Below are 14730 nucleotides of genomic sequence, written 5' to 3' on the forward strand. Positions count from 1 at the left end.
TAAACATTAGAATGATCTCTGACAAAAAACAGATAGGTCAAGGAAATACAGATCGGTTTTAATGTAGTTCAGTCCAGTTTGATGAATCCTGACACAGGGACTCAACCCAAAACGTCGACTATCCCTCTGGCTCCTTGGCTGCTGCTTGACCTGCTGAGTTCCTCCAGCAGTGTTTTTATTTTGTTAAATCTGTATTGGATCACAGGCTTCTTTATGCCATCATTCAAGCAGTCTGTCTCAACCCAATGGAACATTGCTCATCTCTAGCTTTGCCTTGGCAACCAACTGCTGAAAAAACTCATCTCAAGGATACCTTAGCACTTCAAGCTGGTCTCCCCAGTTCTATTCTTGGAAATCTTGAGGTCAATCAGTTCCCTGCCACCCATGTCTTAGTGGGCACCATATCCTGGTCAGCCATTATCAGTCTAGGCTAGGAGTCATCCAAGCTAGGACTTTATTCCTTGGAATGTAGGAGATTGAGGGATGACCTTGTAGAGGTGTATCAACTCATGAGGAGTATAGATCGGGTGAATGCACATAGTCTATTTCCAAGGGAAGGAGAAGTAAAAACATGAGGGCATAAGTTGAAGGTGAGAGGTGAAAGATTTAAATGGCACCTGAGGGGCAACTTCTTCACAAAAGGGTGGTGTGTAAATGGAATGAGCTGCTAGAGAAAGTGGTTGAGGCAGGTACAATAACATTTAAAAGACATTTGGCTAAGTACATGGATAGGAGGGGCTCAGAGGGGTATTGGCCAAATATGGGTAATGGGACGAGCTGGCTAACCATGCTTTGTACAAATCATTTATATAAGTAATGAGCAACAAAGGTCCCAGCACCGACCCCTGTGACACACCACTTCTCACAGGCCTCCAGTCTGAGAAACAACCTCAAACCATCACTCTCAGCTTCCTATCATCGAGCCAACGATGAATCCAATCAGTTCTCTCTCCCTAGATCCCATGTGATCTAACCTTCCATACTAGCCTGTCATGTGGGACCTTGTCAAAGGCTTAGCTAAAGTCCATGTGGACTTTCTTGCTCTGCATATCTCACACCCCATTTGTCACCATTCCTACTCAGTGGCCAATTCCATTCAAAGGATGTGGAAGGTCCTGACATTGGGAAGTGACAGATAGTGACCTTGAAACCAGTTTGTGTTCCAGCTGATGAAGAAGTGGAAGTGGTGGTCTTTCATCGTGTATGTGTGAAAATGCGAGGAAATAGAAATGTGTTCTCTCATGTGCAAAGTTGCAATACATCCTCACTATGCTCTGCTTCTGAAATTCAATTCTACTGACTTCAGTAGAAACCTGTACCTGTATTCCTATGGCAAGTTCAGTGCATACAGTGGAGGATGGATTTCTTCTCCATGGTACTTATTTCTTGTAATCTTCTTCCTCACTAGTTTATCTGATCAGGGCAGGTCTTTCACTGAAAAGCCAGCAAAGCTGCTTGGATCTGCTGGCTCTTAAACACTTAATCAGAGAGATGCTAGGAATTCAGAAACACAAGCTGAAGAGCAGCCTTCTGCTCTGTGTATGTACTGTCCCTAGGACTCTGGAGCTGTTAAACTTTCATTCAGAGGGTCAGCAATGACAGTTGGTGAATCTGGGAACCAAGTCTAGGGAAATTAAATCTTTGGTATTGCTATTGGTTTATTATTGTCACTTGTACCGAGGTACAGTGAAAAACTTGTCTTGCATACCGATCGTACGGGTCAATTCATTACACAGTGCAGTTACATTGAGTTAGTACAGAGTGCATTGAGGTAGTGAAGGTAAACAAAAAGAGTACAGAGTAATGTGTCACAGCTACAGAGAAATTGCAGTGCAGGTAGACAATAAGGTGCAAGGTCACAATGTAGATCGTGAGGTCAGAGTCCATCTCATTGTATAATGGAACCGTTCAATAGCCTTACCACAGTGGGATAGAAGCTGTCCTTAAGCCTGGTGGTATGTGCCTTCAGGCTCCTGTATCTTTGTCACCATTTGTAGAGCAGTTAAATTTGGGGATGCTCATGAAGCCATTCTGGAGCATAGGCTGTTCAAATGCACTTGAATAGGCACTGTGCTGCCCTGGGCTTCACCAATCAGTTGTGAACCTGCCTCCAGGAGGAAGATTGTGCCCCGCACCAGGCTGTAAGAAACAGTATGATCAAGGGCAGGAGAACAGTGAGCTTGGGTACTTGCAGATCAGTGGAAGCTCCATCCCATTGTCTGAGCTGTTGTTACATTTTGTTTATTTACATCTATTTACAACAAAGGCCTGCCTGACCATGGTTCTGGTTTATCTTGTTGTCTCCCAGTGCAATTCATCAAAAGTAATCAGAACCAGGAGATTCTGACTTTCATGGAAGTGAAATTTTCTCATTTCCTTCCACAAATAGATGGTTGACAAAATCTCCTTGTTTGGTGAAAAGTCAATTGTTTGCTTAATAATGTTTCTACAAAGCACCTTTGGACATTTTTACATTCGAGATGTTTTGCAGATGGAAGTTACTTCTGAAGATAAATGTAAAGCAATACACATTCTTTTCAGGAAATAGATATGTTAACAAATGAAGGGACTTCTGGGAAAGGTATATCAGAACTTGAATACAATTGTTGATTACTTGATGAATGCTTTGACAAAAGTTCTATTATTTTTGAATGGTAAACTAGCTTAAGTTACGGACTAAAGTGAAAAATATCTATTTAAAATTCAATACATTTAAAAGGGCCCTGACTCATTTTAAAAACTGAATGTTATATATACAATACTTCAAATAGAGGGACACTTATTTTTCCATATTTGAAACTAATAGAAATAAGAAATTTTCATTAGGTTGTAGTGATTCATAAAATCACAAAACATACACATATGGTTCTAACATTGTAATATTGACAAGAAGGGCAATGCTATTACCGGTGATACTGGCACAGGCTGGGAGTACACTAGAATGATAAAGTGATGCAAGCTGTTGAGTTCATTCAAAAATATACACACTGAGAGTTTATAATTTCCAGCATCATGAAAGTTGAGTTTATTGTCGCATACACAAGTACATATGTGCACAGATGTAATGAAAAACTTACTTGCAGCAGTATCACAGGCACATAGCATCAGAAATGCAACATTCACAAGATAAACATAAATTAGCAACATAAATAACACAGGATTATACAAGTAAGGACATTATTAGAACAAAAAAAAACAAAGACTATTGTAGTGCAAAGTGGTCATTGTGTTGCTATACTAGGGTCGTTATTAGGGTTGTACAATTTGGTTCAAGAACAGAGTGGTTGAAGGGAAGTAGCTATTCTTGAACCTGGTAGTGTGGGACTTCAGGTTTCTGTATGACCTTATTGTCTATCTGCAATGCACTTCCCTGTAGCTGTGATACTTTACTCTGTATTCTGTTATTGTTTTTACCCTGTACTACCTCAATGCACCGTGTAATGAATTGATCTGTATGAACGGTATGCACGACAAGTTTTTCACTGTACCTCGGTACGATTGACAATAATAAACCAATACCAATGCCTTCTTGAGGCAGCACTTCATGTAGATACTTTGGATGGTGGGGAGGGATGTGCCCTTGATGTAGTAGGCTGAGTCCACTACTCTCTGCAGCTTCTTACATTCCTGCACATTTGAACTGCTGTACCAGACCATGAGGCAAGCAGTCAGGATACTTTCAACAGTACATCTGAAGAAGTTTGTTGGAGTGTTAGGTTAACTGCTGAACCTCCTTAAGCTTCTAAGCAAGTAAGACGCTGGTGTGCCTTCCTTGTAATTGCATTTATGTGCTGGGCCCAGGGACAGGTCATCTGATAAAATTATGTCAGATGCGGTGACCTGTTCTGCACAGAATTGGGCAGGGCGGGTGAGTGGTGTGGGAAGGTGGGAAAATTGGGGAAGGGGTAGTCAGGCAACCTAATTGGTTGATGAATCAGCTGTGATCCAACTAAATGTTGGGACCTGCTCCAAAGTGTAAATGGGTCACTCCTGTTTCTGTGTTTGAACAACATGACTCAAAATTTCAGAAATAATGAGCTGCCAAAACCATTGTGTCAGGAGAATACCGTGCAATTCAGAGGCTTTTTGAGTGATACAATCTTGCTAAATGGTGGCAATAATAAGATATAAGGGGGATGTCAGGGGTAAGTTTTTTACACAGAGAGTGGTGGGTGCGTGGAACGCACTGCCGGCAGAGGTTGTGGGGGCAGATACATTGGGGACATTTAAGAGACTCTTAGATAGCCACGTGAATGATAGAGAAATGGAGGGCTATGTGGGAGGGAAGGGTTAGGTAGATCTTAGAGCAGGATAAAATGTCGGCACAAATTGTGGGCTGAAGGGCCTGTACTGTGCTGTAATTTTCTATGTTCTATAATCCTTCAGTATATGATGCACGCTTTTTCCCCATCTAAGACACATGAATGATTATTTAAATGAAACACAGGACAGATATTGACCTTGAAACATTGATATTCCAATAAGTGAAGAACAGGAAATGCTCGTATTTCATGGTACACATGTGAAAATGCAAGGGGATAGAATTTTGCCCTCTATATGGACTAAGTGTGCAATGTAGTAACCTCTACTGAAGTGCAGTTCTATTGTATTGGTTCAATACGTTCAACAGAAATTTCTACTTCTGTGGTCCTTGTTTCCTGTAATCGGCTTCTTCACTTGTTTATATTATTGATTTTACTTCAGTTATATCTATTTTCCATTAATGCCTGAAAGTAGAGTTTTGGTTTAGCTCATTCCTATATCTCAATGCAAGTCAGCAGAAAGTAATCAGGATTTGAAATCTTGTTGGAAGTGAAATTGTCCTGTTTTCCTCCACATTATTAGGTTAGTAAAGGAATCACATTTTCTGGTTCAGATGACTTTGATAGTGGGCTATTAATTGGGGAGATGAACAAGCACTTGCCTGTCTTAGTCAGCACACAAGAGATTATTGGTGAGCAATGTTTCATACAAAGCTGTCACTATATATGGAAAGATCCGGCGGCTCAGAAACACAAGAGAAACCATATCCATGTTTCTTGTCCATGACCCTTCATTAGAATTGTGTAAGTGAGGGGAAAGAAAAGTTAATTTTAATTTGTAATGGATAGAACAAAGGGAGTATCTCTGACAGAATGAGGCTGGGTTTGCCATGGTGATAAGCAGTTGATGAAACCATTTGGTACATTGAGGCCAGGTAGCTTCATCAGCAGCTTATTGGTTGTACAATTCTTTTGCATGTGAAACCCAGAACATTATGCATGATAGAATAACATACTTGCTTATTGACCTTTCAACCTTTCATTCTCCCATCGGTCATTCTTGTGAGTCTGAGAGTTGGGAATGAGGTTATGGGGTGAACAACCCAGGGAAAGGATGTATATGAATGGGGTCATGAGGGCTTGGGCCAGGAATATAGGGTTGGTGGTGTGAGACCACAACTAGCTGCTGTTGAGGGAAGGTAAAGTTCATAATTGGTTTGCAGCCAGATTCGAACACAACCTGGTGGGAAGGAATGAGTTTGTGACCGAGGTGAATAGATGGGAGCAAAGGATCAAAAGGTGTTGAGCAGGTGTTACTACTTTCTGCTTTAAAACAGTGACTGCGCTTCAGAGGTACACCATGGACTGTGGCACTTAGGGGACTCTGCGAATGCGTTACGTAAATATGTTTACACTTTACTTTTAAACTAAGTTGCATGAAATGCTAATGGAAATACGGTAGCGTAGCGGTTAGCACGATGCTATTGCAGTGCCAGCGATCGGGGTTCGATTCCCGTCGCTGTCTGTAAGGAGTTTGTACGTTCTCCCGTGTCTGTGTGGGTTTCCGCCGGGTGCTCCGGTTTCCTCCCACATTCTAAAGACGTACGGGTAGGTTAATTTGGGGTTTAAAATGGGCGGCGCGGACTCGTTGGGCCGGAAGGGCCTGTTACCACGCTGTAAATAAAATTTTAAAAAATATTCCTATTGTATTAAGTACTCAAATCAAATAAAAAACAGTGTACATTTTTCTCTTTTGATGCAAAAGTCATGAAAATTGGTAGATGCTGAATATATCCTAAAGATAGCAGTACATCGAAAGAATCAAATTCAGTATGAAATAGAAAATTCAACTTTAATATTCATGTTTTGAATGAAATTCCAGCTGTGCTAAAAACAGTTATTGAATACAAATTAGTCACTTTACATTTTAATCATGCTTTATGTAACTTCTGGTGTGAGGCCAAAAACCATTCGACAAAAAAAAATATTATTTTTAATCGCATGATATTAGATAGTAAGTGCTGGCAGTGTAATGAAGTATGAGATGCATTGTGGAATTGTTCTTGCTTGAAAGATTCAGCAGATGCAATTGGTCAATAATCGGGGAATGTAAAAAATCAGGGGACTTTAGTTCTTCTGGGCTATGGATAGAGGAACCAAAGTCATTTGAAGCATCTGGACTGAAGTCAATAAACACACCATAGAATGTGGGGCTGCCTTCTCAGAGTGGCTTGGAAAGACAACTACTGTGTCATCAAGGAAACTGCTTAATAACTTCCTTCTCCTTCAGAGTACGCACCCCTTACCAAAACATTGTCATGGAAATTCTCATCAAAGTTTGACCTTGGAGTAATTTATTTTGGATCATATTCCTCCCAGATACTTGGCACTAACCAGCTACAGGGAGTTTGGTTAATATTGAGAATTGGATGTACTTATCTGGTCGTCTGATTAAATTCATTTCATTTTTTTTCTTTGTCAAATTCAATCATGTCAATGAGTTCATGCTACACTTTGGTGGAATGAGCCCAGATCAAAACTGAATAATTTTTCATACTGTACAAAATATTCATGAGAAGGATTCATTTCTTCCTTAAATAAACTTGATGCAAGATTGCAGTTGACTTTTCTTTACCATCAAACATTTATTGGTGGCCTTTGTAGTTCCTCCTTGCCTCCTTTCTGAGAAGTCCTGTGTATCCAAACTGAATTCTAATGATCTGCAAGTAGGAGGGTCAATTCTTACAAATTTAATAATTTATAAAAAATTGAGCTGTTGTCAGAAAAAAATAACTAAAGATCTGCTAGTGATAAGATTGCATTATTACACAGTGGCTAACAATTGAGAATGTACTTCAGAGCAGGATAGGAGGTGATTCAGTACATCATGACTGTGCTCATTTTTTTGGAAGAGCTATCCAATTTGTCCAGCTCCCAAATTCTTTGTCCAAGGACCAGGTGTTTTTATTTCAGGTACGTGCTCAATTCCCTTTTGAAAACTACCATTGAATTTACTTGTACCATCATTTCAGGCAGTGCATTACCACATTAAACAAATCCTTTTTCCTCTCAGGGTTCTTTGACCAATTCTTTAAAATTTGTGTCCTTTGGTGCTGACCCACTTGCCAGTGGAAACTGCTTCTCATTTACTGTACGAAAACCTTCTACAATTTTTGAGCACCATTTTGAAGCCTTTTCATTTGTTCCAAGGAAATAAAAATCAACCTGCCTGGAAAATGGTTCCCAATTGGTAGTACTAAATGTGGTATAGATGAGGCAGGTGAGGGTTGTCCTCCTCCTAACATTCGGGTACAATGACTTCAATGGTTCTTGAGTAGAATATTCAGCTACTCCCATATGATGCCCCTCTCACTACTGGCTGGGATTGAATTCCTATGATTAGTCTTTAATCTCTGCAGTTTAACTTTGGAGCAGAGAAACATTTATTGGATCAAGTGTAAATATACTTGTACTGCGCTCGGCATTGAAATTAAATTTTATGTTTGGATATATGGAGGAAAATAGGAAGCAAATGTAAATCCCTTGTAGTGTTAGTCACGTAGCCCAGTACTCTGTACCTCTCATCGGAGCAGATGACTCTTGTGACCAATTTCCCTCTTACCTTGATTCTTTCATGGAAACATGCCAACAATTCTCATATACCACATTGGTATACATCAACTTTGACTGTTCTGTTCCTACATGTGTTTATGACAGTAAATTAGCTGCCAAAGCTAGTAAGTTTGAATTGAGTTGGCAGGTGTAAAGGCTGGGTTTAATATCTTTGTCAAAATTATCATGTAATCTGAAGTATTAATGTAGAATTGTAAACTGTATGCCATTTATCATTGACTGCTGGTGCCAGGTTTTCTGAAACATTGGTTGCCGGCTACTTTCTAAGTGCATCCTATTGCAACACCAAGTCCTGCAGGGCACACACATAATCAATGGGTACTGAAGACTACCTTTGTTCATGCTGGTTGTGTGTGCGCACACTCGTGAATCTGAACTGAAACTATTATAGATATAATGCTTGATTTAGCATAATGGTAAATATATGGCACTCAAAAACAAGCAAGTGTCATCATGATTCCTCCAGTGAGACAATTAGATAGGTATTATACTGCTTCACTGGAAATGTCAGCAAGGTTAAACCCTATGCCACCAACCTTTTTGTACGTAATCAATTTAAGGAGGCATAGAAAACAGTTTTCAATCTTTTTGACCTTCAGTGCGAATCAGCTCACTTTAAGCTTCTCAGATCTGAAGGATTTCTGCTATTTTCGTTTTTCCCAACTTTTTTTTTCTCTCAATATGTCACTGAGGTGACATACTCTGGGCAGGGTGGCACATAATTCTTAGAAAGCATTTCTTGGCATTTAATTGCTGTTACTGTTTTCTGTATTGTCCCAGAATGACCCAGGGTCCCTGCTTCTTTCAGGGATCTCACTGAGGCAGAAGCCTTTTGCTGTTCAGCAAGCCAGTTGCACTGAATCCAGTTGGTGCTAACTGGATCACTGGTAGCAGAGGCCATTCATCAACAGCAGGTTATGGAGATATTGAGCTCCATGGGAGCTCAGTGCCACAGCAATGGAGTGGCATCCAGTGAAAGCAGAAAGTCAGCAGTTGGGCGATTGACTTGCACTTTTTCTAAGCTGCTAAAATACCCTACATTAAAGGTCAGTAAATGTCAGTAATTAATGTTGTAGTTACTGGCAGTAAATGGAATGATTCAGTGATTAAATGATAGGCATGGATTCAAGAAAGCAAAACTCTCACAGGTCTATTAATATTGCAAAATAACCCGCTGGGTATTATGTGTTATCCTCTGAGGTGGGGGCTAAACTATGTTTTTAATGTCTAAGTAGAAATTTTTAAGCTGCACTCTAATTTGTTTTAATGAACTTGAAGAGTTGTTGTTAACATTGAAGGTCAAAATTGGAATTTAATTTCCAAGTACCAACATCTTTCATCTTAATATAAAGAATTTATAGAAAGAAAATTGTTGAATAAATCTGAAAAAATTGAAGTTCTTTTTTTTCCAAAGATTTCAAAAATTCTGCTATAATCAATGTTCAAATCTTCATTTATTTGTAAAATGTTATATGAAAGTGTTACAATACTTTTTCATTAAATTATGGTAAACAATAGAAATAGATTTTTGCTGCCTATTTCTCATTTGATTTTGTATTTCAACAGATCGGTCTAGAAGGACCATTTTCGGACAAGGTTGTGCCATTTGAACCAACAATCTTTGTGATTTGCTGAAGGATCCATAATGGTAAGGTTGGATATTTCTGTCTAATTATATGTTCTTTGTCACTTCTACTGTATATTCCTCTTAAAATAATTGATAGGGCAGTTGGTTAAAGGACAGGTGTTGCAGAGACACCCTTGGGTGGGTTGGGGCAGGGAACCACTAAATTTATGGTTATTTATATTTGCTTCAGAGATATAACAATTGTTGTTTTTATTTGGAAATGCACATCGACGTATAAATTTTGCAAGATGGATGGAATGCCCAGTGGCCTAGAATGAAATGGGAAGCCAGATAGAATGAACAGAGGATTTGTTTGGTATGCAGTGAGTAAATAAATAGGATGCACAGGGTATGGAAATTGTGCCTGGATGGAAATAAATTTTAAATTATGTTGACAATTATTGGACTGTTTCATCATCCACAGAATGGTAACCCATCTAGTCTGAATAGAAGAAAGGTGAGAATCTAAAAAGGCCCACTGGCTGATTAACACAGAAACTTGTCATCCTTCAATACAAACCTTTAATAACAAAGTATAATTTCTGTACTGTAATGAAAGTCTTCCAGTTTATCAGCAGAGATTGTGCAGTGCTCATCATGTCATACAATGTACAGTTTATTGTGTAAATATTGGAGCAAATACATGCGTTTTGTGGTTGTTTCATCTCATTAGTGATTTTTTCTGATATAATGTTGCTCCAAAAGTGGAGTTTATGTTCAACTAAATTTACAATGAACTAATGGAAAATTTAAATATAATGTTCTGAGTGGGTTCATTTGAAGTGTATGAAGTATTGGAAGGCTTGGAGTTTATTGCTGTCTTTTCAGTAGATTTCATTTCCACTGTTTTAAATCTTTGAAGTTGCACACCCGGTGTTTGAATTACTTTTGTTTACAGACATTCTGTTTGCTCTTTACAGCTATTTTTAGGAATGATAATCTTTTTAAATATAACATGTTTATTAATGGAAAGAAGTTCTGCATCAATTTCAGCTCCATTTATCCCCCAAAGACTTCTCATGGTTTATAACCAGAAGCTTTTGCAGTACCAGTTTTTACCCACCAGATGTGACTAGAGTACTTTGCAAATAATATGCCATGGAATTTATAACATCTGCCAAGGACCTCTGGAGAAAGTAGAACAGAACAATGTTACATTGTTATCAGGCTGCAAGATTCCGTCGTTCAATTTTCATCAGCCGCTGAGGTCCCAGCGAAGATGTCACTTTGTAAATGGGATTTTGACAATCTTTGAGCTTCAATAATAACATTCACTAAAATCTTTCTGGAAATAATAGCCAGCGGATCCCCAATCATATTGTTTTTTTCTTAAGTTTAGGATAGTCAAGATGTTGATTTGAGCAGGCAATATCTACCAAGTGTGCCAAGGGAAAAAATACAAAGTATTAGGAAAGGCATGGGCATTAAGGGGAAATAAATTGATCTTTCTCTGAAATATTGGGCTTGGTTTGTGAAAGAACAGGAGATATATTGGAAAGGCATCCTGATCTTGGTATAACAATGAAGTATACCATCCATGCCAACACGTCCAAGTAGTTCAACAAAGTGTTTTGTCCATAATGTCTGCTCCATCATAGCAAGTCTGTAAGTATTGTACAGTTTGGATCAAATATCAAGTTTAAAGTACAGGATAATACCCAATACTGGAAATGTGATAATTCTGTACTTTTCATAGCCTTGTTGCCTTTATATATTTAAAAGTGCAACAAAAAATTACTTCATGCTTATCTTGAATGTTTCTACTGAAGACTCAAGCAACTAAATGATTGGACAACTGAACACATTGACACCTATTCTCATGTCAAACAGTATTTAAGTGAGGGCTCTTGTGAATTTGGGAAATGACAGAATTATCACTATCAAATGTGTGAACGTTGTCCCCCACTGATAACTGAGATCCCCCTCTTAATTACTAATGGCCACTTCTGCTCATTTTCCATCACAATGGAGTCAGTATTGCATCTCTTCCACGATGGGTTGATTCAGTTAAGAGATCTCTGATGCTGCAGTGGATTTGCAAGAGATTGCAGATGCTGGAATCTGGAGCAAAAGACAATCTGCTGGAGGAACTCAGTGGGTTGAGCAGCATCTATGGGAGGATAGGAATTGATGACGTTTTGGATCGAAACCCTGCATCAGAACTCCTGATGCAGGGTTTCGACCCAAAACATCGACAATTCCTTTACTCAAACAGATGCTGCTCTGCCCACTGGGTTCCTCCTGAAGATTGTTTGATGCTGTAGTATTGGTAGAAAATCAAAATGAAAAGGAAAATGTGAATTTCCTATCTTGGTTCAAATTTTGCTCTGTGTGGCCCAACTCCCACACTTGCCAGCAGGATACCCACGTTCCTGGTTCAGATCTGCAAGGGAAAAATTGATGGCTGAGGCTGTCCTGGACCTGATTGGCCAGGTCCTGAATGACATAATCAAATCACATAATGGGGGGCAGGGGTGGTCATAAAAGCCAGTCCTGAAGCTGCTGACAAAACTTTCAACAGATGGCAAAGCCTACGTCAAAATTGTCAACCTTCTAGAATTCTTTTGAATGTCACTTTCGTTCAGAAACATTGGAAGAGTATCAAAGTGAATAAGTGAGTAAACAAAGTAAAAATTATGTTTGATTATTTTCTTTTAAAATCTGCTGCAAACACTTCCAAATATCTCAAAGCATCACACATTGAGAATAAACTTACTTTAAAAACACCATTACAGTTGTGAAACCCCCTTTCAAATTAATGGTCTCACAGATCCTGTACCAGGTCTAATCTGCAGGATCACTCATTACATTCTCTAGCTCGGTATTCCATGCAGAGTCAAGTGATGGAGCATGGTAACAGATTTGCTGACATGAATCTGTCAACAAGTTGGGGACTGTCTGTTCAGATACATGTGCCCCAAAGTAGTAAACTTGCTGGCATCTATGTGGGTAAATGCAGAACTTTATCACAGAACTGTCAGCATTTCACAATGCGATGTTGCCCACTAAGTTCGTGGTATACCAAGAGACATAGTGAGAAACAATCAAGTTTAGCTTTATTTGAAATGGCACAATCTCTCACATGGAAAAGTTGCACAGGAATGTGGGAGACAAAAATTCCACTTTGGTCCACTGAGTTAGCCGTGGAATTCCAAATCAAAATGCATAGTTCATTACACCTTGACTTGGTTTTCTTGCCTGTCTGACTGCTCCCTATCCCACTCACCCTATCCCCACTTAACATAATGGATGTCATTAACCTCAATTCCCTCCTTTACCAGTCTATTCCAGATATTCAGTGGCACTTCCATCCATCTTTTAATGTCTCCTCATCATCGTTCTCCAATCACATTTCTTATGGATTCAGTTTGTCAATCCCCATGAGGACTTTGTGTACTTCATTAAGATCCTCTCTCAGCTTCTCCATTCTTTCTGTACAAGGAGCCACATAATTATTCTCCTGTGAACAACCAAGGTGAGCTTTATTCTTACTGCCCCAGCTGTCTGCAGTGTGTGGTTTTTAATAGTGTTGTTTCTAAAGCAAACCTACACTTCAGCATGAGACAGTGGTTCCCAGAGGCATGCTATTTAAATGTTTAGGATCATGCAGGGCAGATGTTGTTTGAGATCATCAAATTGGTTCAGAGAATTTTTAACCATAAAAAAAATTACAAGTAAATTTTATATTGGACTGTATTTGAGACACTATTTTTGCTTAACTGAGAAAACCTGTTTGTTGCATATTCACTGGTTATGTATAGACTTGCGGAATTAACATATTAAATGGGCAGCTGCTATGTGCTTGTTTGCTTTGACATATAATTAATCTGGATTTTAATGTACAATAAAACTTTATTGGTGAGTAATTAAGTTAGATCATGTAGATTGGTTCTAAAGGAGGTTGCTAAGATGCTGCCACACAGAGATGGCAAGGATGGAGGTCCTTACAGAGGTGTTTTCACAGCAGTGTGCAAGCCTGCTGCTGGGATGTGCTGCATTTTTAATTTCTCTTTCACATATAAGTCACAAATTAACAAGAGAGTTTCATCTGCATTTTGCACGATTCCAAGCTCCTATTGCTATATTTTCAGAATTATCTGCTGAGACCATTTACATTTGAGGATGCAATGTTAATAATATGGAGTGTCTGAAATTGAGCTCTGTGTAATAACACTCATGGTACATGAGCGATATTGTACTTGGGCTTCATTTAGTGGAATTTGTAAATCATTTATGGTCCTTTTAAGTGTGTGTTTAGTCACACAACAATTTGCAAAGGTCCAAGATTATTAAATTTCTGTTCATTATGAAACTGTGTATCAGGGCTACCCAGGGTGCAATTATAAGGAGCTTTTTGCAAAATGAGCCATAAAATTTTCAGCTTTAAAAAAAAATTGCTGAACTGGGGCAAAATCCAACAAAGGGCTAAACAAGACAATAGTCTTAACCCCTTCAGTTGCTTCTTCCCCGGCTTTCTAGAACAAATTAAACCCGCTTCATTGCATCACCTTGAGACTGTAGACATTATTAGGCTATTCTCCAAAACTGCATGCATGTACTCCAGGGCAGAGGGTAACCAGAATGTGGTCAGTAAATTAAAGGAATAATCACCAACAAAGAGAATGAAGCTGAGAAATGAACAATGCCGAACATGTTAGAACGATGCTTGTGTAATGTCTCAATCTCTTTCACCTGCATCAATTCCTTCCACTCAAAAGAGAGAAAATGAGGTTTGAGTAAGAAGGACATTAAAATAGTGACTGAGATAGAGACTTTTACAAAACAGATATTGACTGTATACCTTCAGGTAGCTGGGTGACAGATTTAGATGTGATTTTTACTGACGGACTTTTATCCCTTTTTTGAGCATGTAAGTAGGAGACCAGCCATGTTAATTACACTTCATGCTACTCCAACACAGCATGTCACATTCACTGATGTACAGGTCCACTACCTTCAAGCCACAGAACAATGGATAATTACATTACAGTATGTCACAAAAACTCTGGCCATCAGTTTAACAACAGAGCTTGAAAAATACTAAAAACATCGCCTAGAAATGTGTCCTTGGTCACTATATTTGTCACTATAATGTATTTGTGTAATGTGCAGTTCCAACCATTATATGCATATAGCTTTGTACATCTGAGTATTTTTCTTATTCACAAAGAATTTTTGACTCCTTTTAATAATGTAGTTCAATTACAC

The 14730-nt window shown here is 38.8% G+C and overlaps 1 long non-coding RNA gene across 1 annotated transcript in view; it reads left to right on the forward strand.

Moving 5' to 3' along the window:
* LOC127569709 (uncharacterized) overlaps positions 1-14730 on the forward strand; it is a 424238-nt gene that overhangs the window by 117963 nt on the left and 291545 nt on the right. The window contains exon 3 of the long non-coding RNA XR_007956232.1: positions 9462-9543. This is a non-coding gene — a long non-coding RNA (uncharacterized LOC127569709). The remainder of the gene's footprint in view (positions 1-9461; positions 9544-14730) is intronic.

This window comes from Pristis pectinata, chromosome 4 (genome assembly GCF_009764475.1).
Source record: "Pristis pectinata isolate sPriPec2 chromosome 4, sPriPec2.1.pri, whole genome shotgun sequence".
In the NCBI taxonomy this organism is placed as follows: domain Eukaryota; kingdom Metazoa; phylum Chordata; class Chondrichthyes; order Rhinopristiformes; family Pristidae; genus Pristis; species Pristis pectinata.